Source organism: Leptinotarsa decemlineata, unplaced genomic scaffold, assembly GCF_025532065.1.
Source record: "Leptinotarsa decemlineata unplaced genomic scaffold, Ldec_3_MD MMD2_tig00026314_RagTag_RagTag, whole genome shotgun sequence".
Taxonomy (NCBI): domain Eukaryota; kingdom Metazoa; phylum Arthropoda; class Insecta; order Coleoptera; family Chrysomelidae; genus Leptinotarsa; species Leptinotarsa decemlineata.
The window spans coordinates 9,046,394-9,074,254 of NW_027412684.1; the positions used below are offsets into that span (position 1 = coordinate 9,046,394).

Here is a 27,861-nt window from a genome sequence, read left to right on the forward strand (position 1 = left end):
TATATTTTTTTGTAAAATGAAAACTACAGATTCAATGTAACAGTATCGATCTTATTATATTTTCATTATATAGGATGTATCAAAAGTTATGCCTCTACTTTCAGAGAATTATATACTTTGTTGTAGTTTATGAAAAAAGTTCATACGGGGTGGTCCAAATAATGACATTGAAAAATAAAAAAGGGGTATCTAAATATATTACGCGAATTTCACCCGATTTTTTGTAGTTTTTGATTGTGTGATTATTTTTTGCTTTTTCGAAAATTTTCTATTTTTTTTAAACTTATTTTTGGAAGATTTTACGCGATTTTTTAACGTAATTTTCATGAATTCTACCCATAAAATAATGTGCTCCCTAGTATCAAAGCGAATTCAAAAACCTTTTAATTGTGAAAAAGAAATTACCATGAAAGGAGTATATTTTTTAGGAGAGTATAGTTTTTGTTTGGGAGAAAAGCTTTTTGGCTTTCTACTTCTCCATATTTATAAAAAATCTAGGGATTTTTCGAGTATCTTTACATGAACAGCAGAATGGAAGTGTACTATTTTAACACTAGTTATTCCAATATTTCTAAAATTTACTATCATCTTCAGGAAAAAGTTTCATACAGAAGGTTTTAATGTTAGTAATGAAATTAAGAAATTCACGAAACAAATTAAAACTCACTGAGGTTGGCCGTGTCAAAAACGATGTGAAATTTATGAAAATAATGTCAGAGCAATCAGACATATCACTCAGATAAAATAGCTTGATTCCTTCTCACTAAGGCACATTGATCACATGAAAATTATTGGTAAAACATGCGTTTGATACCAAGAAGATTGAGTGAGATAGAGATAGAGAGAGATAGAGATAGAGAGAGCGGGAGAGACAAAAAAGAGAGAGAAGAAATATGACAATGACATCTATCATGGAATTTAGTATAAAATATGTGTTTGTTCATGTTGAAACTATGGAACAATTGAAATAGTATTGGTGCAAGTGTGATGAAAGTTAAAGTAAGCAAGTAAAGTAAAGAAAGTTATAATTTATTCTGGTAAGACTTAGACTCATTTCTACTCTGAAATTTGTGTATATTTTTATCGATATCGAACAAAAAGGTACATATTTCGCCGAGGTTGATTTGAAAATTCTATTACTACTATTCAAATCCTTTGTAGCTCTTTCCTGAAGATAATAAATTTGTGTTATGAGAGTACACTTCAGTTCTGCTGTCCATCCAAAGATACTTTCCAAGTTTTGTCCATAACGTTTTACTTTTCTTCTGTAATTCGTCATATCTTATTTGAATAATTACAAAATTATAAAACGAAAAAACAATTACAAAAGGATCGTCCTCGTCATCCGTTCGAATGTTTTGATGTCAAGATGAAAATTGCAAAAGTTATCAGAATTAGCATTAGAAATGACAAAATAGGCAAAAATAAAAGGCCTATGAGATATTGTTTCGGATTGTTTATCTTGAGTTGGAATTTTACTTCTACCTGGCTCAAAAGTAAATTTTACATTTTTTATCAGAAATTTCAAAGGAATCTATTCCTAAATATTATAAGTTTAGGCCTCCACTGTCTATGAACGATGTTAATATATTTGAAATCTGTGGAAGAATAAATAAATTACAAAAACAAATCAAATGAGGAAGTTATTGAAAATTCTAACAATATTTTGACAAATAGTTGGTTGAGTTGGTAGAAGTAACGTTAAAAAAATGAATAAAAATAAATAGCAGTAATCAATTTGTAAAAAATATTGTGACCTGAAATGAAATAAAATTGATAATGGGTTGAACAATACCTGAAATGTCAATTATGCACAAACTTTTTTATTGTTTGTAAACAATTGAAAACAGTTTTATTGTGTATCTCATCAGTTTGAACTTCCCATTGTCCAATATAATACAAATTGAATTGAAATCCCAAAAGAAAATAAAAAGTTTTACCGAAAATAACAATTTTATTAAATAAAAAACTGAAATTACAAAGAAATAACCAAAAAAATAATTAAATATTAATGAAAGCTGAAAATAGAAAAGTATTATTAACAAAAAAAAAATGAAAAAATAAAAATTAAAAGATTCCAAACCAAGTTTGGAATCGATCGATTGTTAGTATCCACAATCGTCTTCGGGTAATAACTGGACTTATTACTCCGAGATCCGACTATTTATAGGTCATTCGAATGCTTTCGCCTATCCCCTCTTCCCTCTCTTCGCTTCATTGGTTTTAGCGGGAGATGACCATTTGGCGGGAGTTGGTCGTTTTTCGCTCGATTAGAGGTTTCCATATGTTACGTATCTCCACTCTAGCTTGACTAAATGCGTTGTTGAACAACATATACGCGGCTTCTTTGAATTTTCTCCTTAACCAGTGTTCCTCTTCGTGGATGATTTCAGCGTTGCTATTCCGGATTTGCTGGTTTCTCCTCGCTGTGTGTGTTTCTTGTGCTCGGCAATGCGAACAATGGCCTCTTAGTTTCACCGATGTATGATTCCCCGCACTCGCAGGGTATCCGGTAAATGCAATTCTTGGAATCGCAGTCCGGGTTGAGTGGCCTGGTTTTCGTGAGGCTGCTACGGATAGTGTTCCCAGATCTGAAGCAGGTCCTGATGTTATACTTGGACCCAATCCTTCTGATCCTTTCCGATTATCCACTGATGTAGGGAAGTACACGTACTGGTTGTGGCGGCTTCTCTTCCTTGTGGAGCTCTTGCTGTCTTCTAGCTAAATCCTGTTCTACCATCACTCTGGGGTAACTATTCCGTTGAAGGTCATGTTTTATGATGCCTAGTTCATTTTCGAGACCTCCTCTTGTATTGCAGAGCCCGAAAGCACGATCTAGTAGAGTCTTGATGATTCCTCTCCCAGTTGATTGATGGTGATTGGAATTCTGGTTCAGATACACAGATGTTTCCCATTTAGTGTCGGCCCTCTTCACCAATACGTCTAAGAAAGGCAATTCGTTGTGGACTTCCTTCTCCATTGTGAAAGTGATGGAAGGACAAATCTGGGCAGATTTTTACTACCAATATTTAAAACATTGCAAGGTAAAACACCATTAGTTCTGAACTGAGATTTTTATCATTTCGTGACCTATACACTTTTTTCATCAAATACAAATTGAATAGAACTGGCTGATACTTGAAGAAATCCATATCAAAACTAATTAATATATTCAACGAGTCATTTTTTGTGGAGGAAAAAATCAGTTTTTCATCGACCTTTTTTGGGTATTTGTTACCTTCCACAATCCGAAAAATATAAAACTTATTATGGAGAACTTTATACAAGTTTAGAAGGGCAAACTTTAAAGTTTACTTTTAATTTCATATTTCAAAACTTCTTTGACATCTGTCGAAGAAGTAAGTAAGAAATAAAATATCAAAAAAGGAATAACTGCGAATATATTCAAATTTCTTATCCATTTCTGAAGACGGAGGCAGATTTTGGCCTCCGACACGTAAAAGATAAGTATTATTTCTTAATATTTTTTGATAGGCAAAATTGTTAAATACGACAAGTTACTGATAAATAGAAGATTTTTCTTTGTGAAAAATACTTTGATTTTTACGCAGTAACTTATCGGGGTAAACTTAAAAGTTTGCCCTTCTACACTTGTATAAAGTTCTCCATTCTAATTTTTATATTTTTCAGATTGTAGAAGGTAACAAATATCCAAAAAAGGTCAATGAAAAACTAATTAATATACTTTATTGTATGATTATCACTCTGTAAATGTATTATTTAGAGTGAAAAGCATACAATAAACTGTAATAATTAGTTTTTTCATCGAATATTAGATGGAATCCCCATCTGGAATTGAAGTCATCATTTATGATACTCCCCGTATATTAAAGATACTGAATAACTCTCACTTCCTTTTCCACTAGAAAAGACCGCTTTCGGTACATCGTAAACGACGCGACCTCCAGATTGACCCGTGATTAAGATCATTGAAATAAATTGGAGCTCTCCCATAAACTCATTTAACTATCCGATGTTAGTGTTTTGTTAGCGAAAGAGATGACTAACGTCGAAGTTTCAATTAGCGTTTTTACGATTCGCAGGCCGACGCCTTTCTAGGTAAAGGTCACGGCTATAAAGGATGATTTAGTTTATATTCTCATTAGAAGAGTGCAAGCAGGGCGTCGGGATGTCGACGGCGCGGACACTTGAGTTATTTCCGAGGTTTTTTATTGCGTCCTTGGATGACCTATATATCTTTAGTTCTTTTTTTGGTCTCTTCGTTTTGGGCTTATAATAGTTTCTTATCATTACTACCATGTGTTGAGAGATCAACATAACAGTTGAGATTTCCCGAGATACTTCGTACCTACCCAAGTTAGGTTAGGTTAGGTCCAAAGTGAATAGGTCTATTCTACCCTCCACCGCAACCCGAAAGGGTTTATTGTGTCTCACTCACACTCGACTAAATAATCCCAGCTTCTTAACGAAGCCGATTAGTTTGTATGGTGAGTGGCCTGGAAGATTCTGCCAGCAGTCCATGAATCTTCTTGCCATCAATTCTTCAATATTTGTTTGGCAAAGCCTAAAGCGAAGCCAATGACAGGTTCTAGTCCGATGAAGCTGCTTGCAAGGGAGTCAGCAGCCTCATTGCCTTCTAGGCCAGTCTGGACAGGAATCCAGACCAGAGATAATATTTTGAGTCTTCCTATCGAGGAGAGTCGTTTTTGGCAATTTGCTAACAATTGAGACGTTGCTCGATAGGAGCTAAGAGCTTCCAACGCCGCTTGACTGTCTGATAATATTTTTATTGACTTGTGTATGTGGTTGGATCTATCCAATATCTCCGCACACAATTCAATAGTGTAAATTGTCCTGGGTCTGCGACTGAAAACACCAGCACCAGAACTGGTGAATCAACAACTATCTGCTCTTAACATTTCCAGTCCTCTCTACACGGGAACAGTACTTTATAAGGCAGTTCGTAGTTGACAGTTGGAGGCATACAGTCAGAGGTCATTTCCAGAATGCTGTGACTTCCATTGTCAACCAACAATCTGTTGCATTCTGCATTAAATTGATTTGTGCAATTGGCAATGTGCACAAATCTATAAGCAGTCTATCTAGCCTCTCTCTCCAGAAAAATGTGGAGAGGCGGTAGATCTAGAAGGATATCCATGGCCGCTAACGGTATGGTACTGATGGCACCTGATACCTCCTAACTATGGAAAATGTTTTACACATACCCAGATTATCCATATGGACATATCGAAAAATCTGTAGAAAATCTGACTTACCTAGGGCTATTTTCTGTTCCTTTACCCCAGACCATCAGAGGCCTGGAAATCCTTCTGGTCCTACCTCTTCTCCATATTTTTCTAAAGAGAGAGGATACATGAGTAACGAACAGAATTGTGAACATTGTCTGTTGCACAAAACAGTCTTCTATGGAATGTGGCAGTACTGGTTATCGTTGAAAGTTACAGCAACAGTCAAATACGAAAATGCTAAGAATAAGTAGCTGTTGGTTCGTTGATGGATCTAAAATCTTTCCAGATTCTGGTTCAGCTGTGTACAATCAAACTGCCTATGCGACCGTATTTCAGGGGAAAATCTACTCCAATGATTTATATGTGAAAATATTGCCGGAAATCTTGGCTATCCTATCTTCAGATAGGCGAACGGTTTTGGAAGTCAAACGGTTTTGGGAACGGTTTTGGAAGGGAATCAGCACTTCCATTACCAAGGGAAAGGGAGAGTGGTTTCATCGGACCAGAATCTATCATCTGTATCGCTTTAGGTCGGTCCTACATTGGAATCGGAATTTTTCCCGACCAGGTGGTCTGAGATTATCGGGTTGGGTCTGAAGAAAACAATCACATGATGCACCGTTCCTCCACGCTGGAGTCTATGCTCGTTCCGGGAAGGAGCATCGAATCTGAACTAGTGTGACAACAAACCGGTTTGTTTTCTCTTCCAGTTGCATGGACGACTTTGTCAAGGTGGTGCGTTTTAATATCATCTATTGAATTTGGTTGAGGTGAATCACTATTGGTTTTAAGCTCCTGATTGAAAACTAGCTTCAATGTAGAAGGGACTGGTCTGAACTGGACGGGTCGTGTCTGGTGGCCAGATCGTCTCCGCTTCCAATCTAGGACCGACCTCGGACTTCGACAACTGGCAGAAGAGTTTCGATTATTGAATGAATTCGGCTCATTTGCTCATATCTCAGCCTCATGTCGACTAGGAATTATGAGTGAATGATGATTATCTGGATTAGAACGAGAATTGACCAGAACATTCATTTTTGATATATATACTCGTAGATTTCGTGTGGAACCTGAGAAATTGGATGTGTTCTTGGGTTTGTAATGGGAGTTTAGCGTCGTTACCTCAATGTTTGTATGGGATGATATACAAAATATTTCCATTATCTTTCTGTTGTGGGATAGTTCAATTTTGGTTCGTAGTAGAGATGCGTTTTCAGAGTATAGTTGCATGAAGGTATAGTGTTTCATGACTGTTATCACTACTGCACCAATCCCATTATATGATTTTGTGTATTCATGATCGATATTTCGAAGCGATTAACTCGGATAATGCTTTCAGCATAATTGTAATGCTTCGAATGGGAGTATTGCAATTGGGAAGATCAGTAATCCAAAGAAAATGAATTTGGATGTTCATCGAACAGGTTGTGGAAGTTAACTGTCGCTGGAGCGATTTTATGAAAATATGATTTTGTGAAAATATGAAAGTGTATTGGTTTGAAAAGGTTTATCGATAGGTTGGAAGCGATCAGGATCCACTATTTCAAATTTGAACAAAACAGTAATTTTGATGTGTTTGTTGTGTTATGTTATTATACAGTCTGTGTCACATGAAGCGTCCATAAGAAGAAATGTTCGTATATAACTTTCAGATATCAATGCATTAGACTTTTTCGTATGTTCTCCAATATACAGGGTATTCAGTAAAAGCGTAACGTATCAAAATTATTTTTCTATATTCAGATTCCGTCAGAAAAGAACTTTTAAAAGATATCGGATAGTATGGGTATATTTTTGTATGGGCATATAGTGAGAGGTTCAAAAGTTATGCCAGAAATAACGTCAAAAAGTTAATTTTTCAATCCAACCCCCATTTTCAATAAACGCTCATTTGAAAAAAACGCCTTTTAATGAATTTTCAAAGATGTTTTGACTAATTACTATTTTCATTTTCAAATCATAAATTGATCACAACATATTTTCGGTGAATCTAAACCCGATCTACGAAAGAGATTACATCATCAAGTAGGTTCATTACGGATAATGTAATGTATTGAAAAGACTTGCCAACTCTTCCTATAAAACTACTATGTGAAATTTATAAAATAACCTGACTTTTCCTTCAATTCTAATTACTTTGAAACAAAGAATTAAATTGCATTCTTCCTTCTTTTTGCAGTTTCCCACAGTTTTTTTCATAAAAATGAAGAAGTCAAAGCCAAAAACCTTTTTTTTTTTTCGAAAAAAAAAACAATCAGAATCCTTCTCTGGGGGACAAGAAAAACTTTATCAATAAAACTTGACCCGCTACGCATATACTTATGCTTTTCCATGTTTTTAGCAAGAGCCTTGTCATAGGGATATCAAATTTGAAATTGAAAATTATGTTTTTCCAATTTTGATTCACCCAATACCAGAAGAAAGTGTTTGGTTCAATTATTATTTGATAAGATAAGGCTTCAAGTGAAATTTTTTTGAAAATGAGAAAGGTTGGATAGTTCCATTTTTCAGTTGGGTGTGACATTGTATGTTGATCAATACGAGATTTACTGCTCATTATTACTTTGTTTTTACTGTTCAGCTTGTCAAATCTAGGAAAAGACTTGACTCTTCCCTCACTCTCACTGTCTTCTGACGAACGCAGATCTAGTGGGCGGCACCATAACGGAATTCAGAAAGCTCTTCCTACATTTGACAAGCGTTGCATTATTTTCTTCCTTTTTCCATAATGAATAATCTTAAAGAAGGATAAGTACAAAAAAGTTTCGTAGTGTTTCTGATACTTTTGATTTCAGAAGAATTGTTATCAAACAACTATAAATTTATAGTGAAAATCATACAATGAACTGTAATAATCAGTTTTAATATGGATTTTCATCAAGTATCGGCCAGTTCTGTTCGATTGAAAAATTATTGTTTAAATTTATGTTTCGGTTAGTTTCCGGGTTTTGCCGTGTTATTCTTTGGTTATAATCTCCAAACGTTTCAACTGCAACTGCGGCAGTCATCTCCAGAGGCGTACACGAAGTACTCTTCTTTACGTATAAACTGATACTCATACGTATCAACTGACGTATCAGTTGATACGTCAAAAAGAGTACTTCGACCAAGCCACTGAAGATGACTACTGCAGTTGAAACGTTTGGATATTATAACAAAAAAAAGACCACGGCAAAACCCGGAAAACAATCAAAACATTGACGCCATCCGTGAAAGCCTACATTCCTATATCACTTAAATTTCTGTTGGGTTATTCTTTTTCTATTCGCCCAGTCCATATATCCGTGAATAGTTTGTGACTGAGAACATTTATTAATGACATTGTTCGAAAAAAATACATGCATTACCTACTAGGATCATCAGTATTATTCGAAATCTAGTAATTTATGAGATATTTTCTCTCCATTATAATTTGAATGTCTTACAGGAATACGTTCTTTGAATTTAATTCCACGCAACTCTGGCGCCATACGTTTAATTTAATATGCATCAAGTTACAACACTTGTTTTGTGTAGTTTGTCGAAGTAGACCTTGAATAGTTTTTTGAAGTTTGAGAAAAATTTCGCAAGGAGTGTTTGCGTTTTGTCTTTTATGATTATTCAACTGACGATGATTGTTCGGCTTTCTCGTGAATCAGTTTCTCGACAAATTTAGGTCAAGGTAAAGTATGCCCATTGTAATCAACAAAAATACTATCTTTTTTCTTCTCAAGTTGAAAGTTTAAATAAAAATCTTGATTTCATTAGTTCGGACTTTCATGAAATGCACCACGAAACATTGTCAACTACCTTCAAACAAACGTTGAAAATCTTGATAATTTTCAAAATTGGGGCATAATTTTTTCTTTTTTTTTGGAGACATTCTATGAAGACTAGAAAATATCCCCCCTGGAAAAATAATAAAAATCAATTTTTCATTTATGAACAATTAATTTATTATTATTATCAAGTTGAAAACATATACAATACATTAAACAATTTTTTTAAAGCAATGCGGGTGGTTTGATTTCTGAGTGAATGAACCTTCATTAATATGATTTTTTAAACTTTTCGTTTGTATTTGAACAAATGAATTATTTATGAGATATTTCCATTTTTTTGGATATCTAATTATCAGCATAAGTAATTATTAAAAATCGTTCTTCTTTAAAAAACTCACTGCTTTAAAACGCATTTCATCACAGTTGTTTCGTATTCCAAAAAATATATTATTTATTCCCATTCATTCAGTATGAATTAAATAATTTTCACTTTTTTTAACTAGTAACAAATAAATGGAAATGAGCATGTCATTTTGTAATTTTTTTGTTTTCTTTCAAAATGAAAATTATGTTAATTTCAAATTGTTTATCAAAGAAATGAATAAAAAAAATTGATATTTTGTTTTTGAATTCAAATCTGCAGTGAAAATAATGATTTTTTGGAGAAAATGGTTCTTAAGTGATGAATGCGTTCTTATGCAAAAAAAAACAATTTTTCAATAAAGTTTTTTTTCTTAAAAATCATTACAGGAAATGAAAATCTCATGAACAATGCATTTGTTTATAGCAATTTTTCAAACGACAAGAATGAAAAATTAAAAGAAATCTTTTTTGTAAAAAAATTACCAAAACTTCAAATAAAAGAAAAATTACGATAATTTTGTTGCCAGCTTATTATTGTTCATTCCACCATTCACAATTGATATTTGAAATAGTTTTCTGTTTAGGATTGTTGCCTTCTACAGATCTATAAAATAATAAAAATACTGAATTTAAAAATGAATACAAATATAGAAAGGGCAAAAAATACTGCATTCGATGAATTAGCTAATTTATTAGTAATTTCAATTTATTAAATTTTGCATATAAAAGTAAATATGTATCATCTGCTGATATTTTGAAAACTATCCGTCTTCCTTATCCAACCAACTTAAATCAAAACATTATAAATCCTAAATCAATTTGATATTATTATTATTATTATTTTTTTTTTTTTTTTTTTTTTTCACCGTAGTGTGCGCTGGTCAGGCCCTATCCCCCGAAGCCCCGATACATTCGGGAGGGCGCGCCAGCATAATCAACCAATGACCACTCCCCACACCGTGGGGTAAGTGATCATTGGGTCCGAGAATCATGTGCCCTGAGCAAACGCAGTGAGCCAAGAATGACAGCCTTCTGCATCTGTGCGGCTAAGATTTCTGCCTTAATGCGGCAAGCCGGTATGATTTTGAGATTCGAGAGTAGAGAAGACATCATTCCACCAAGGACTCCAACAATCAGAACGACCATCTTATTATTATTATTATTATTATTATTGACACTGATAATATTAAATTGATCGTAGGTTTGATAATGAAGATTAATACATTCTTCGAAAAGTCATTAGATAAGTATACAAATAGAATAGGTTTTTGCAGTTAGAAATTTGAAAATTTGAATTTCGGGTTGAATCGCGCTCAAGTTCTGCATTGTTCAACGTTTCGACTTCGACTTCGAAGCCATTTTCAAGAAGTAGAAAAGTGTGGCTGTACTGAGAGACACACTTTAGGGTTTTGATGTTCTGGTCTTGCCAAACTTTCGAGACAGTATGCTCCTCATTGACCCATGTTCCATCCAAATTAAAAATAGATTCACTCAGTGTTCTGGCTTTCTTTGTCTCTTGTGAGTGGTTTCTTCTCCATTCTACAATCTACACGCTCGTTTCTATCTTGTTTTCCAAAAGTTCGGCTCTTGTAATATCTTCCATAGTCTAGTTCCTCTTATATGTTCTTATTCAGTTCTTCGAGGAGAAAAGTAGTGGTTAGGGTTAGTGGCCAATTCCTTAGAGTAAAGATGACGTCCAAGGTGTCTCTTGATACACTTTACGAATGCGTGAATAATGTATTGGAAATATCCAAAACCAAGAAAAGGAACTTTTTGGAGACTGTGGAAATCCAAATCGGTTTGAAAAATTACGATCCCCAGAAGGAAAAGCGTTTCAGTGGAACCGTCAAATTGAAGCACATACCTCGTCCAAAAATACAAGTATGTGTCCTTGGAGATCAGCATTGTGATGAAGCTAAGGCAAATGGAGTACAATTCATGGACGTGGAAGCCTTGAAGAAACTGAACAAAAACAAAAAAAAAGAAATAATGCTTTCCTTGCTTCTGATGCTCTCATCAAGCAGATCCCTAGGCTGTTGGGACCCGGTCTAAACAAAGCCGGCAAGTTCCCTGGTCTTATCTTACATCAAGAATCGATGACTCAGAAGATTGTCGAGGTCAAGGCAACCATCAAGTTCCAGATGAAAAAGGTGCTTTGCCTTTCTGTTGCTATTGGGCATATTGACATGAATTCCGAACTGGTACAAAACGTCCATCTTTCGGTCAACTTTTTGGTTTCACTATTGAAGAAACATTGGCAAAACGTTAGGTCGTTGCACGTCAAGTCTTCGATGGGACCTCCCCAGAGGCAGGATTGGGGTTTTTATGAAGCACCATACATATTTACTCATGTATAAGAATATATCAGGAAAAACCTGTCTTCGCAAATAACTGACAACACTTCATTTAATAAAGGTATTTAGTTTTTTATGTTAACAGAGTATTTTTCCTAATAGAATTCTTAACTTCTTTGGCGATAGCCAAACACTTTCTGCCTTGAGAATTCTAAAAATTGTCGATCTATTGACATCGGTTATACTCGTGCATTTTATTCGGTCCCCAGCGAGGCAGACACAAAGTATATGCTCTGTTGTTTCATCGTTAATGAGGTAGTCGGATAGTCAAGGTGCAAGATGCCCACCTTGATACCCACGGCAACCTTCCCATATGAGGGTTTTTGCGCATCAGATAGCTCGTGTTCGCTCATGTTCGCTCGTGTTTGCTCGACATTTTGATGTCTCGTCCACACCAGAGCTAATATCTTCAAGTTCGTAGACGTAGTTGATCCATCTACTTTGTGCGAGCACCTTTTGATGTACCGCCTTCTTCTAGATCTTTTCTGAACGCGAACAAGCATACGTTCGCTCGCTCGCTAGCCCGTACTCACCAGACAATTATTGATGCAGAATGCTCGTTCATTCTTGTTTGCTCGTGTTCGCTTTTTTGATGAATACGCACCTTTAGATTCAACCGTGCAGGGCTGGTTTTGCTGAATCATCACTTGAGCGCAAACGTTTGCTAACCTGCTCATGGAGGAATTTGTTCCTGCACCTGAGACAGATTTTGCGTACGCCGCTCAAGAATTTGGTGCAAGGCGGTTTCATTAGGTACCCCGCTCTTGAGGAGACGACTCAGTCGTTTCCTGACTGCACCACCCAACCTTTTTTTTTAGTTTAGTTATTGGATCAGAGTTGGAGAGTTGAGAAGCTCTTGCTACTGATCTAAATTTACAGGGAGGTCAGTTGGAGTCGTAAGCTCGACATCCATCTCCTCTGTAGACTCGCTCCTGATAAAATTTACAGGGAGGTCATTTGGAGTCGTAAGCTCGACATCCATCTCCTCTGTAGACTGACTCAGCGTCAGAAAGAATTTTTTAAGTTTACTCTGTCCATAAAAGTCCCACGAGTAGCTAGGGAAAGGAGGTCAATCACGGCAGAGCCCCGCATTACCGTGACAAGGCGATGCTACGACGAGAGGGTGCCCGGTATCTCGAAGGTTCCGTAGAGACAGCTGATAGTCTCAGTGTCATTCATCTTCTCGGCATGGATACGCACACCTTAGGATAAGGCCATCGTTGGGATGCCATTCCGTTAGGGAATAACAGAACCACAAGTGGTTCTGTCATTCCCGTATCCAGCGGGGCTACGTGGAAGCAGGCATCCGATGACCGGTTTGCTCAACCCCCACATCCCATGCCAATGCACTCACCAAAAACAGCATGGTCAGTGGTTCAGGCAGTGAAATATGAACAAGGACAGCCAACCCGCCTACTTTTTATTTCGGGCGAATATTTATTCTTAAAGAATTATAAACATTCATAACAATTATTTTGTATTTACCTTTAAAGTTGACAGTTTTGGACGCTTCACAATTTCCGAACAATCAGCTTCCATGTTGTATAACTTTTTATTCAACGCGCTCTTGAAGTAAACTAAAGAATATCACGACTAACCCCTCTACCATGGCCTTTAAACTCCCCACAGAAAATAATGTAATGATTTCTTCCTATGGAAAAAGCCAAGTCGGTCCTATTGATGGTTGCAGTATGTCTGTTGACGGTATAATTCGAAGGAATATCTATTTATACCGCCTTCAAAAAAAAAACAATGTTTTTTTAATCCCCTTCAACTGAATACTTATTTATTGGAGACTGTCTTGGTTACTACTGGAGGTATTTTCACATTTGTCGTAGTTAATTTGTTGTTTTGTTTGTTATGAATGAGATTTTTTAAAAATAAATTTTGTATATTCATTAATTCAATTCGTTGATTTGAATCAGTACGCCTATGACACTAATATTATAGGTTTGCTGTAGTTTCTCTAATTTCTAGACAGACTATGATATCTCATACTTGGTAAACGTAGAAAGATAATATTTTTGTATAGTGTGTTATGAGAAATATTGGTCCTCAGTCAATGACTATTTTATCATTAGTTTAGTACTTATGTAAGTCATCGATTTGAAATGTTTTCGTTAACTTTCTACTATAACGGAAATATTATATGAGGCGCTGCTGAAGAATTTTATCGCTTCATGTGCAACTGAAAAAAACAAATATTCTTGTATGTCAAGTGTTGCATGCATGTCGTTAACCACATGTTCACTTCTACTTCATTGCGTGTATCACATTGATAGAAATCGAAGGTCGACTATTATTAACAATTTGAAATATCTGACGATTGGTTTTCTAATTTTCGAATATTTCTACTTTCGACTGCGATTAATTAACAGCTTTCAGTATTTTTTTTTCTCTCAGAATTACTTTTCACAACAAGCGGCAGACGGAATACCTGCGATTGAATTATACTCTCTAGACAAATTTTTGAATTGATTATTTTCATAGTTCAGGTCCGGTACACTGGGATTTATTAGAATAAACTTTTTGTGTGAAAAATACTTAATGTTGGAATTGAATTTTCTTCCTCAAAGAAAAGTACAAGGATATCAATAACAATATATTTTTGTTAAAGTTTTATATTATACTGTTCGATGTCTGGGAAGATGAGAGGTTTTTTGTAATGTGGTTTTCTGTAGATATACAAGCACTATTGTTCGGTCTCAAAATCTTGCTATCAAAATTATTATGTTTTTCAAGTGAATCTTAATTTTTTTTAGTATTTAGCCTAGAGTTGTCAGCTCTAAAATTTGTACAACGAAACAGATTGTTTTATGGCATTATTTTTATTTTATGTATTGTTAACTAATCTTGTTTAAGTTATTTAATTTTTCATTATTCCCAAGGGTTTCCCAATCGGGGTTTTCCAGTTGCTCCGCTAATGTACGGGTCTTCTCTAATCCACCTATCCTCAAAAAATTCAATATTCTCGAATATCTTTTTTCAAGCAACTCGTTCTATTTCACGTAAATATTGTAAGCTACGAGTTGGTAGATTTTTTAATTCCTTAATTGTTCCTTGTATCCCTTATCTTGGAAAATATGACCTTTCCTACCTATGTTAAAATCTAAACCTCTCTCTATCCCTACAATTATCCCCTCTAACTATCGATGTGAAACATTGCATTTTATAAAATTCAATCATTACGTTTCAAACCTTGTAAGAGTGAAGTTTGAATAAATCTTGTCTTGTCTACAGTACATCTAGCCAGTTATTTTTCCCATCCTATCTTTTCACAAGAGTTATTGTAATTCTTCTGTGCATTTAGCATTTATACTCGCGATAAAATAATCGTGGGTCAAAACAACTATAGAATTATCCTCAATACGCTTTGACAGTAGTATCTGTATAAAAGTTGTGATTTTAATTCGCTGCACAACATTTTGGAAAAGCGTACAATGACGTCCTTATCTGTGCTTCGAGGTGTATCGAGTTGAACTTCAAAGTAATCAGTGGTGTTAATGATTCCTCATATCAAATAGGGTTGAAGGCAAAATTAAGAGTACTATTCATGTTTTTCGATTGAATTATTTCAATGATGGGAAAAATATTGTTTATAATGAACTCTTTCATTGTTTTTAGAATAACCCCATTGAAGATAAATTTTGTATGTGTTTAAAACAATTTTTGAAAAAGTTACTGAACTTTATATATCAAATACATGATTTCGAAAGCCTACAACAACTTCTTGAGGTGATGCAAATCCCTGTTCAGGCATTTTTTGATTGACATGCAGAAAACAATAGCCGAAGAAATTAATTATACATAGAATTGAATGCAAAAGTGTTATCAAAAGTCCTGCAAATCTTAACAATGAAGCCATATGCGCGGTATGCTGTGGAATTTTTTTTGATGATATGTTGAATAAAAATTAATAATAATAATGATAGCGTTTACTGCCCAACAGTTTATCATTTGCAGAGCACAACTAACATACTTGAAGGATTAATACTATTTGATATAAAAAACATATATGACTTATAGGTCCGCACGAGACTTATTTTTAATTTCACAAATACTGCAACAAAAAATATCGATGTTAGTAGAGAGCTTAGAACTCAGAATCAAAATAATTCCCCAAATGCGCATGATATCATTTCGTTCTAAATTACAATTATTATTGCAATATTGGTAGTTTATTGTTGCATTTTTTCTACTGAAAGTGATAACCTTAAATTCTTTGGCATCAAGTGGCAAGTAATTTCAATCAGAGCAATTGTCTAACAGATATTGTAATTCAATTCAATCGATTACATATTCATCAATTGTATAAAGCTTCAAATCATCTGCAAACATTAACCCACTGCAATTTAATGATTCACAAAGACCATTGATGAAAATCAAACATACCCTGAAGTTGCTGGATTCCATCCAGAAAAGAGCCATCCGCCTAATTAGAGACTAGATAGTCTGGAACATTGAAGAAAGGTTGGAGATTTGTCTCTCTTTTATAAGTACTTTCACGGGAGGTGTTCAAGTGACTTGGCACATTTGATTCCACCAAGAGCGGTACATATTAGAAACACGCGACGGACTGTGGCTGCTCATCGTTTTGAGGTTTAACTCAGTACACCTCGAACTTCACTGCTCAAGAATGAATTGAATCTTCAGCGATTCAAATCCAACATGAATCGCTACTTTCGCACAGGCACCGCTCTTAAGGTGCCTTAAGGATTTCCATGTAGTGTTTTTATTCTGTTTGCAAAAAAAATTAATGGTCCCAAATTTGAACCTTGTGATACTCCATTAGTAGCTATATACATATCAGAGTTATAGTACACGAACTGTTTGCGTTGATTCGGATGGGATTTTAAGAGTTTCACGTGTTTTGAATCAAGATCTAAGTTCATTACTTTACGAAGGAGGTTACGGTTAATCTTGTCTTGTCGAGAAATCTGTATACACCGCATCCACCTGTTCCCTGTTATCAAGTTTAATATACATATGAATTGACAGAATAACGATAAATTAGTGATAGTAAAACCATGTTGGTGAATTGAAATGACGTTTGATACTGTTACGTAGATGCGGTTGTGCAATATAAAGTCTTCCAATAGATACTTCCGAACTTTGACAATTGATAACGGCCATCTTGTTGAAGCTACATCTGCCAAATTAATTGTCATTCATTCGGTCTGTTTGCCAAATCATCATGGATGGATGTACCATTCAACAATACCTGCAAATAATAAAATTGTATTTTGTTGTACAACGTACCGCGCGCTTTGCCCATTTTATGGTCGTCGTAATCGTCCTACCGAGAGGACTACTCACGATGTAGTGGATGAATTTGAGTTCACTGGTTCAGTTAACGATAGACAACACCCGTAAGTCAACGAAACGCACACTCTGTCTGTGAGGGTGTGCAGGAGAATACGATGCAGTCGATTACGCGTCGCTCACAAGAACTAAGCCTTTCGCAGACCACAACTTGGCGAATGTTTCGTCGTGACTTGGATATGCAACCGTAGAAAATTCGACTGACCCAGGAACTGAAGGTAAACGACCATAGACACTGTGTATTCGCTGAATGGTGTCTGGAGCAGTTGGCAACTGACCCGAATTTTCATAAAAAAATCATCTTCAGCGATGAAGCCCATTTCAAGAAGAATGAGTACGTGAACAAACGATACCAATCCACATGAGGTCCAAGAACGTCCAATGCATCCCGAAAAAGTCACTGTTTGGTGGGGATTTTGAGCTGGCGGCGTCGTCGGTCTATATTTCTTTGAGAACGACTTTGGCCAGGCTATCACTGTCAAGGAGTTAGACAAGGCTCGCCGGCAATATTTGAGCAGAAAACAAATGTTATTAACATGTGATAGAATTCCTTTCGCCTGAATGTTTGAATATGCATCATTAAATAAGTGAAGTAAGGGACTCTCCTCATTCGAGTTGGTATCCAGGCCGGGTGGTTGCAGCAGTGCTTCGAGCAAGACCGCGTCGCTCACCGACGAAGCTCCAGTGAATTATTGACAAGAGGAGCCTGGACAAATGGCGTCCGAGTGGGAAGCAGAGTCCATTAAATAAGAAAGCGAACAAATTTGTTTTAAAAGGTGGCCATTATCTACTTAGGATGGAAAAGTGGTTTGCAACCGAGCTTCCAGGAATGTTTAAAGATGTGGGAGAAGAAATGTTCGTAGATTTTTCTAAGCGAGAAGTTCTAGTTACACCTATTAATCATTCATTTAATTGTTTAATTCACTTAAATTTGTAGAATACTGTCATTTCTAGGATAATATGAAACACTACAGAAATATAAGCCTTCCAGCTTCGTAACTAGTCGTTACTTGTCCTGGTTCTGATAGAATCTGAGATACTTTCTTGTGCGGCTACTCCCCTTTTGAACGTTCATTATAACAGGTTTCCTAATTTTTTCATTTAAAATTGAATGGCTGGGTATAGTTTTGCATATGAAGTGTTCCACCTTTCACTTTGGTGCAACTTGTTCACTCTGAAGTGCTTCATTTGGATTAAATTTTCTTCTTCATTTGGCGTGATGAGTGATACTGGTTTTGATGACAATTAACTTTGATATATGGATTGTTCTTTCGCAAATTTGGTCAATGTTCTTGTTTCATTTATACATAGCATTTGCAAACATATCGTTTCCAATTATCAGATACCATAAGATACAAAAACTATTACATTTTTCAGGTGAAAAACACCTCACCCCTCCGTTTGAAAGATTCGTCGCAAGTAAATCCTGTATATGAAAAGTAGAAATGAATTTCATTTGGTCGTGATGACCACCGACAGACGGATTTGGGGGTACTTGCTCCTCATCAGTACCGGATAGGTCAAATAATAATAATAATCGTCTTCATTGTTTCCCAGCTGTAGTTACATACAAATATTTAAATAAATTACAGAGCTAGTTGCTGACATAAGAAAAGGCGAAGTTAGCACAAGTGCTACTGAGTTGTTCTTCCACTTTCAGCCCAGTTATGTGTTAGTGTAGTTGTTTTCGGACCAGGTGGCGCAGTAGACATTCTACTGCATCAACTGCAGATAGAGCTTATGACTGATTGGAATTAATTTTAGTTATCCTGAAAAGTTAACACTAATTTCAACAGAGTGGTTCATGAAAGAGGAAGCAATGGGCTTTGCGAAGTTGGAACTTTGCCGTTGTTCATAGTTATCAAGCCATACTTTGGAATTTCCGGACTTTTTAAAGCATCCAAAAATATAGTAACTCGTATTAGAGTGGAAAATTTTAATCAATTGTATTTCATTTCATGGTTGCTCTCCAAAATATGTTGAGCGATACGACATTTCTGGTTTTCAAAATAGGATATGCCACATGTGCTCTTTGAAACGAGGTTTGATACATCGTCTAGTCTTTCCAACATAGGTGCAATCAGTCATACCAGTATTTCATCGAAAGCCAACTTTAAAGTGTTTGTATTTCTTGTCTTCTGAGTTGCCCCAAAATGCGAACAAACAGTTTGAAGTTTTCAATTTATGTTTCATTCATTCTGTCATTTTGATGTATCTAATAAAAAAAAATCTTTCATATGTTTTGTCTTATTGTATATTCTTATATTTTCTTTGTTTTTGATGAATGAGTAAATTCTATTGGTAATAACACATTATGATTCCGAGTTAAATTTTTGGGCACAATGCTTCGGCAAATAAAGATCGTATGAAAAAATTTAAACTGCATTGTCTTCTTTCAGCATACTTCACCTCGTGAAGACAAAGCTTGACAAAGCTTGTGTGAATGAGATACTAAGTCTATATAATTTAAAACCTATACAAATATTAATATGTACATATACACACACATATACATATGAAAAAATGCTGAAAACAGATGTTTACCACAATGAAGAAAAATTCCACATGTGTAAACTGTGGTAATGAGAAATATAAATACAAAAATCAAGAGGAACATTACACAAAACGTAAAAATGGGTTTAAAGCCGAATTAATAAACAGAATACTTGCCAAGAAAGTCTACGCAAAAGCGATTCGAGACGTCTTTCCTATTAATAAGGTAGATAATCAAAATTATAGAGCTTCAACGTATTTTGGACAACCAACGGAAAAAGTGGCTTCATTTTTGAGGAAACGAGATATTAAAATTGCATATAGAACAAGTAATACGTTGGGAAAGTTAGTTATAAATAATAAAGACAAAACATCCAAATTCGAGAAATCAGGAGTACTTATATAAATTCAAGTGTGGAACGTGCCCTAAGGTATATATTGGTCAAACGGGCAGGACATTCAGGAATCGAATCGAGGAACATCATACGAGCTATGTAAATAAGAAAACAAATTCGACATATAGAAATCATCTAGAAGAAAATCATATCTTTGATGAAGAGTTCGAAATTTTGCACATAGAAAATAAAGGTTTGAAACTGAATCATTTGGAAGCAATGGAAATTAATAAACTTGAAAATTCAATATAGATCACCATTATTGAATTCGTTTTCTTAAAAACCGAGAAAGAATTATTATTGATGTAGATGAGAGGTAATATGCTTCAGGTAATCATGATTGAACAGGTACCTTAGGTAATTTTTTTGAGGGAGTTTCAATTATGGTTACCTGTAGTATATATATATATATATATATATATATATATATATATATATATATATATATATATATATATTAATGTAAGAACAACTTAAAGCATAAATCACTTGAAAAAGCTACTGCGAAACATGTTGTGATTATTTTTCAAAATTAAGTTTGTGAAGATCAAATCGTGAGTTGTAGTTTTGGAAAATAGTAAAAATGGTGTACGTTATTACAAATGCTCAATGGAACTTATAATTTTCTTTGACACAAACATTAACTTAGGATACGATTCATTTCAGATTAAGTGTTAGTGGAAGTTATCATCATAAAATTCGTCCAAACTATAATAGGTTTTATCAGAAAGTAAAACTCTGATTAATTTTCTATAAATTTAACGTTTTTTGGCAGGTAGTTGAATATTTTTAGGTCATTGTATATTACTGAGGTTTCAGTAAGTGTCGAGGTGGGTATAGACAGTCTGAAATCGTCAGTCTGACGAGTGAAATTGTTAGAGGAGACCAAAAGAAATTCATCTCTAGGCATGTTCATCAAACAAGCCGTTTCTGTTATGAAAATGGTATAAACTATGAAAATATTATTTGTAATGTTATTATTACTTGAAGCATTTGAAATTATTTTCGATTTATTGAAAAACATATTTAAGCATTAATGTTTTGTTCCATTTCCTTTTTATTTTCTTAATTCCACACTTTTCTCTGAGTTGTACTGTATTATTTTTAAAATAATAATAATATCGTTTATTATGCATAAAAAATACATTTTTACATAAAAGGAAAAGACTTAGCCAAAGGCTATCTTCCACCCCTCCCAAAAATTATACAGTGAGTGTAAGGAAATTATTATAAAAATACTTATTTTCTATCATAAAACTGATGGAGAAGAAAAAAAAAAATAATAGATCATATAGTTGCTAATAACTCTTAATATTCTTAACATTACTTTGGTCAATTTGACAATTTCATTGCGCTACCATACATTTTTTTTTAATTAGCACTGAGCAGTAAGCATCTGTGGTTTTATTCCTTTCTTAAATTAATGAATATTATGATTCAAAAGAGGTACCTCACATTTAGCGCCTTCATTTTCAACAAAAATGGTGTGACATGTTCACTATATGATATGCAGCATACAAATCGCATGCAAGCATTTTGTGTACGTTGTAACTTCTGATTGTTATATTGAGGCAAAAAATTGCAATACACCGAACAACAATACTCGAAATGAGAGTAAATAAGAGTCTCAACTAACCTGAGTTTCATTTCTTCTGATAACTGATACTTGAATTTATATAGCGATTTGAGTTTGAATCAATGAAACTTTGAAAATTTTTGCCATATGTTCATGAAATGACAAAGAGCTATCTATGGTTACGCCAAGATTTTTAGCACTGTCTACCCAGTCAATGTCTGCGTTATCGAGAGTGAGCCTAAAGTTACCCTGAGTTTCTACTATTTGTCTTTGAGACGCTATGCATAAGGTTAACATTTTATTTGGATTGATTTTCAGTCTATGATTCTCCGAGTATAGGAATGTTTTGTGCAAATCTGTGTTTATATTGGCCACGCAACTTTCTGTATCGGTGTTATGAGAAGACAAATATAACTGTATATCATCTGCGTATAGATTTACTTGACAATGTGATAAAGAAGTGTGGTAATCAAAAATAAACAGTGAAAACATCAAGGGTCTTAAAATACCTTCCTGCAATACACCTGAGATTGTTTCTTTCAGGAATGACCATGAGTAATCATCCAGTTTGACCCTCTGTGATCGGCCTGTGAGATAGCTGGTCATCCATTTGAGAGAAATGTTATCGAATCCTATGAACTTGAGCTTGCTGATGAGTAAATCGAAATTAACTAAATCGAAAGGTTCACTTTGATCAAACAGTACTAAAATGGTGACTTTCGATTGATTTCTGAATCTCGCAGGATCGTTGATTACTTTCAAGAGGGCGGTCTGTGTTCTGTGTTTTTCTGTGTATTCGATTTTCTTCAAAAAAAAGCTCTTATTTGATGGGAAACATTTTTCTCGAATATTTTGGAGAATGAGGACAGAATGCTGATAGGGCGTAGGTCACTGAACGTGGTAGGTGCATTCTTTTTCGGAATTGGAATCATATTAACAATCTTCCAAACATCTGGAAAAATACCATGTTTGAAGGACTCGTTGAAATTATGTATAATGTCAATACAGTGTGGTATCTCTAAAGAAATCATCTTGATATTTATATTGTCAATACCTAAAGCACTAGATTTTATTTCTTTCAAAAATATTTCATCTATATTTCTTCATCAAACATTCCGAAAGGGTTATTTCGATATTTAATTTTGAAACCTGTCGCAAGCTCCTGAAACTTCAATTTTTTCAAAATTTCACTCGTCCCCTAGCAAATTTTATACAGGTTTCCTTGATTGGAAAGTCCCTATCGAAACTGAAAATGGAAATGAATTGTGGAATTATCCAGCAAGATGTTTGTACTTTCCATAATTATTTAACTGTAACTATATTATCATGACCAACACTATAATGAATTGATCACCCACTGGTTTTGGCCCACATTTTGGGATGCTTCCGGTGCGTCAGTTATTCAGCAAGGCATATCGTACGTCGTTAATAACTCTACTGATTTAAATTCAATCGAGAGACAGAAGTAGTGAATTTATTACAGTGTTGAATAACAGGACAAGCGAATGTAATAATAGCGATTTGTTTGTCTATATGGTTTTTCGATTTGTTTAGTGTGTCAGGTCGGCAGGTGTGCCATATTTCATTGGTCCGATATTCTGAGTCAGTCAGCCGTTCGAAAATTAGTATTGAAATCAGGTTATTGTGTTGAACTCTACGACCTCGAGAACGTTGGAGGCAGTTTATTTTGATTTTTTTCATTGAATTTGAATGTGCGCTCTAACCCGTTATTGCAAAAAACCGAATTTGAGGCCAGCGCATCGACCTCGTTAACTTACTGAGTGCTCTGGCGACTTTGTTGCGAGATACGAATGGTATATTCAGTTTTGCGTTGTTATTTAACAGAAACTTCTCGAATAGCGTTTTGAACACTCTAGTTAAAAAAAATAACTAGAGAGGAAGAATTCACAATTATCCTAGATGTGGTGGGTTATTCTCAACATAATCTGGTCTTTCGAGCCGGATCAAAGTGAGGACGCCTGTTGCCAGCATTGCCAGAAGTTGATTTCCTACAGTTCTGACTGAGAAAACGAAGTGAAGTTTTAATGACACTGTTGAGCAAAATTATCGAACAAAAAGTGCACATATTAGGTGGGCTGAAAAATTTGTAGGTTGACAAACATATGGCGCTCTTAGTATTAAATCCGTATAATTCTTATTTAACCCTAACCTTCAAAAGACACGCGTGAAAATTTCACAGCGGTCGGATAATTTGTCTTTGGAATAAAACATTTCAATTGAAGCAACTATTGTTAGTTTGAAGAAGAAGTGGATAAAAAGGAATTTCGTATGTCATTGAAGCTTTGATTTTTGGCGAAAAAAAAAAATTGAAGCCGTGGTTTAGCTTGATACACATGATTTGGACTCTACACCAGGAAAATTAACCGTTGAAAAGTGGTTTGCTAAGTTCAAACGAGGTGAAACGAACACCAAGGACGATGCACGCAGTGGATGACCCTAAAGAATATTTCACACGGAGAGCTTCACGTCACACGCTCCTAGACAGCAGCGTTCCCTCTTACACCGGAAGTCTTTTTAGTTCCTGGCTCCTTGAGCTCAGTTATAGAATGGATTAAACTCCTACGCCTACGTACTAACATGAAGAACTGCCATCCCTGCATCCCTAACTTACACTCTCTGCAACGTTAAGGTAAGATGCAGTCAACTGTTGAGGAGAGGGAGAGAGCCGTTGCCACTCCTCTTGTGGAAACTGCCACTCATCCTTCTTCATTTTGAGAAGGGAACGTGGCTCCCCGGCTCGAGACGCAGGAGACGTGAGAGCTCTCGTCTCACGAGACGTAGCGACTCCCGCTGTTCGTCTGGAAGCTCCATTGGACTCGTTGCATTTTGGTATCAAGAGCCTTTCTCTCTTTAGGGAGCGGGAGACGTGAAGCTGCCCGTGTGAAGGAGGCCTAAGAGGCTATTATCGACGAAAACATCGAAAAAGTCCGCAAAATAATTTTGGATGACCGCAAAGGGGAGTTGATCAAGATAGCTGAGGCTGTAAAGTTATACAAGGGACGTGTTGGAGATATCGTGCATGAATATTCGTGTATGCGAAAGCTCTGGTCGAGGAAAAACAACAACGAATTGATGATTCTGAGCAGTGTTTGAAGCTGTTCCACCCTTAAAAAACCGAATTCATGCGTCTCACTTGATTCTTGGTAAATACAGGTAGTCTTTCTTTCTCACCTGCTTTCTCAGAGGTCCAAGAGCAAGCACTTTTCCCAATCAACAGAACCGCAATTCTCTTTTTGACGCGCGTTTCAACAACCAAGTTGGCGTCTTCAGGAGATGGAAAAAATTTTTCTCTATCTCATACAGGTATTCTGAAGAGTTTTCTTCGTTTTCCATTTAGGAGACGAAGAAGAGTTTTCAAGGCGCGTCGAAAAGATAATGGAGTTCTGATGATTGAAAAAAGTGTTTTTGATTTATTCTACGCCAGAGGTCCCGTTTGTCCCATTAGTTTCTCAGGGGTGTTGAGAGTCCATGAACTTTATATATAATTGATAATGATTCGTTTCTCAATAACTTGATTTATTTTAATAATAATAATATCGTCTTTATTATCTTCTAATACATTTAAAGCAAATTAATCATGTACAGTTCATTTATTATGTGAAGATAAAAGGCGAAGTTCAATTTACGTGATGACAAGTCATCATTCAATTGCTCTTCCACTTAACCTCACCTTATGGGACCAACAGAAGATTTTTTTCCTTTTTTTCTTTCTTTTTTCTTTGTTGAATGTTTTTTTTTCAGAACAGAATCTTAAGCTCTTGCATCAGCTAGTTTATTCACTTTATCGTCTTCCACCTTTTAGCAGCTTCATGAGTAGTCCTTTTTGAAAGCCCCATTTTTGATATTCAAAATAAAAAAGTTCAGAAATTCAGTTCAAAACTTGAGCTGGATAATATAAAAAAACTAAAGGCGGTAAAAGTCGATTTCTTTGAAACACTAGAACTCAGTAATTAACCTAGAAATTAACGAAAATATTGTGAAACTAATCCCATATTTATATTTTATCAATACATAACTTTTTTTACACTCTGTATGTCTGAACGACAAGGGAATGAATGCTCTATGAAGTCAGCTAATTGGTTAAATTTATAAACAATTGTTAAGTTCATTCTTCAGATATTGCTTTGTTTACATGGCGGTTTGTGTAATCGATGCGGTTCATCCTGTCGAGAAAGATAACCAATAAAGAAGGACGAGCTGATGCGTAGTTGCGAGAATCTTATGACACAATATGGCTGATGTTTTTGAATGACAATTGAAATGTGATTATTGAGTATGAGTTTATTGCAGATTTCAAATTTGGTAGTAAAATTTCAAACGAAGGTAAATTAATGACTAGTATCTTGGTTCCGTGGATATACAGAAAAGACCAGAAAAGTATAAACTGGCTTTATCTTCCTTGTTCGCAAACAAATTGGAAATCTATTTATACTTTACCAAGGGAGCATTCTATGGACTATCACAATATTATGTTCACGTGGAACTCGCCGAAACAGTTCAGAATTTATTTCTAATCTAAATTGAAAGGGGTATATTTTCAGGAGAGATATTTTTTTTGTAAAATAAATGGTTCAATCCAAATTGGTTCTGGAGAGGCAATAAGACAAGTGCCTCATTCCGAAACATCGATGTCCGCCATTGAGTATGACAGTGTTATGTAAGTGAGCTATTTCATATACGACATTGTGTAGCAATCCTGTGAATGATATCTGAATCATTTCCATAACTAATGTTCAGAGTAAAAACTGAATGGACAAAAAGTGTTTTTGTATAATTCAATCTGTTTAAAAAAAAATCTGTTTTTCCGGTAATCAGCTGCCGCCCCCATACGAACGACAACTCTCAGAAGTTAAGAAACTTGTGCGAGCTAAGGACTAACGAGGTCTTACCTTTTAACGTTCATGTTCATATAAAAGTAGTAGTTTCGAAAGTATTTTTGGTTTCGTGTAATTCAATATTTTTATGAAAGTAATTGTTTCAAGAGGGCTTTTTCTTCAAGTTTGTGTCTGAAAGTTACTTCTTTGCATGATCTACACAACGTTGTTAAGAGTTTATTTTAAAATTGATTGCTTTGTATAAAGATGAAGAAGTAGAAAGCCAAAACCTTTTTTTCTAATATAAAGTCGGAAAATGAAACTATTTTACCGTTCCTATTCATTTGAGAAGTCTGTTTTACTACGAAGGGGTTTCAAAAATGTAGTTCTTTAGTTGATGTATATTAATTTGACGAAAATTTTTTTTCTGATACTGGCTAAATTGAAACCCTAAAACTCTTTTTTCTTGATTTTGCTCAATTGGAATACCGTATATTCCATTTCACATTTGATTTTCCCATGAGAAACTCTTTGCAAACTTATGGACTTGTATAAGTATATACTTGGCGGTTAGAGCGAGTTCACCGTAAAAATACACAAAACAAATTTCGAACATTTTATTGATAAAGTTATTCTTTCCAGAGGAAGATTTGAAATAATTGTGTTTTTTCATTGATGAAAAGTAATTTAACTAAGATATTGGGCGACTCGATGTTTGGAAACATTCTCATTTTCGTAAAGGAAAATGTATGTAACTTTATGTTACTTCATTTATGTGACTCCATGTTACCATGGAGACTATGATGGAGTCACCTTCATCATAGTCTCCATGGGAGACCATGATTTAATAAATACTGATGTTTTTCAAATAATCTAATCAATCATTACACGATGTGAAGTTTGTATATTCATGTTGTTTTCTACCAATAGTGTTTATCGTTTGGGTTATGTAATTTTTCAAAGGGATTACTAACCTCACTTTCAGTTCCTGATGAAGAACCAATAAAGACTCGAAAGCTAGAACAGAAAAAAGAGTTCACTTATTTTACCATCCCCTTATTATATTATAAAAGATTCTTCTTTAATTTCATCAGTTCGGACTTCCATTGTCCGATATAATATAAATTGATTTGAAATCCCTGAAAAAAATAAAAAGATCAACCGAAAATAATAATTTTATTAAAACAAAAAACTGAAATTACAAGGAAATAACATACAAGCTACAACCAGAAAATAAAAAATTTGAAATATTAATAAAAGCTGAAAAAATAAAAAAATATTAACAAAAATTAAAAATAAAAATTAAAAGATTCCAAACCAAGTTACGTCACTACGTTCACTCTATCTTGTAGTAGGGTAGGGCCTAGAGGATGACAGCACGACCAGCTGTCGAAAGCGCTTGCAGAAAATTAAACAGAAGTTAAAGAGCTTCAAATCCTTTTTGTAACTTACATTGATAGTAAAATACTGAAAATAAAGGAACGTTTTATCTTCCTATTTGTTCTTTTATGCGGTTAAAACGCCTTAGTGC

The 27,861-nt window shown here is 34.9% G+C and overlaps 1 protein-coding gene and 1 pseudogene across 7 annotated transcripts in view; both read left to right on the plus strand.

The window, feature by feature from the left end:
- LOC111506102 (uncharacterized) overlaps positions 1-27,861 on the plus strand; it is a 259,371-nt gene that overhangs the window by 161,379 nt on the left and 70,131 nt on the right. The window lies entirely within an intron of this gene.
- Positions 10,968-11,727, plus strand: LOC111506103 (large ribosomal subunit protein uL1-like; annotated as a pseudogene).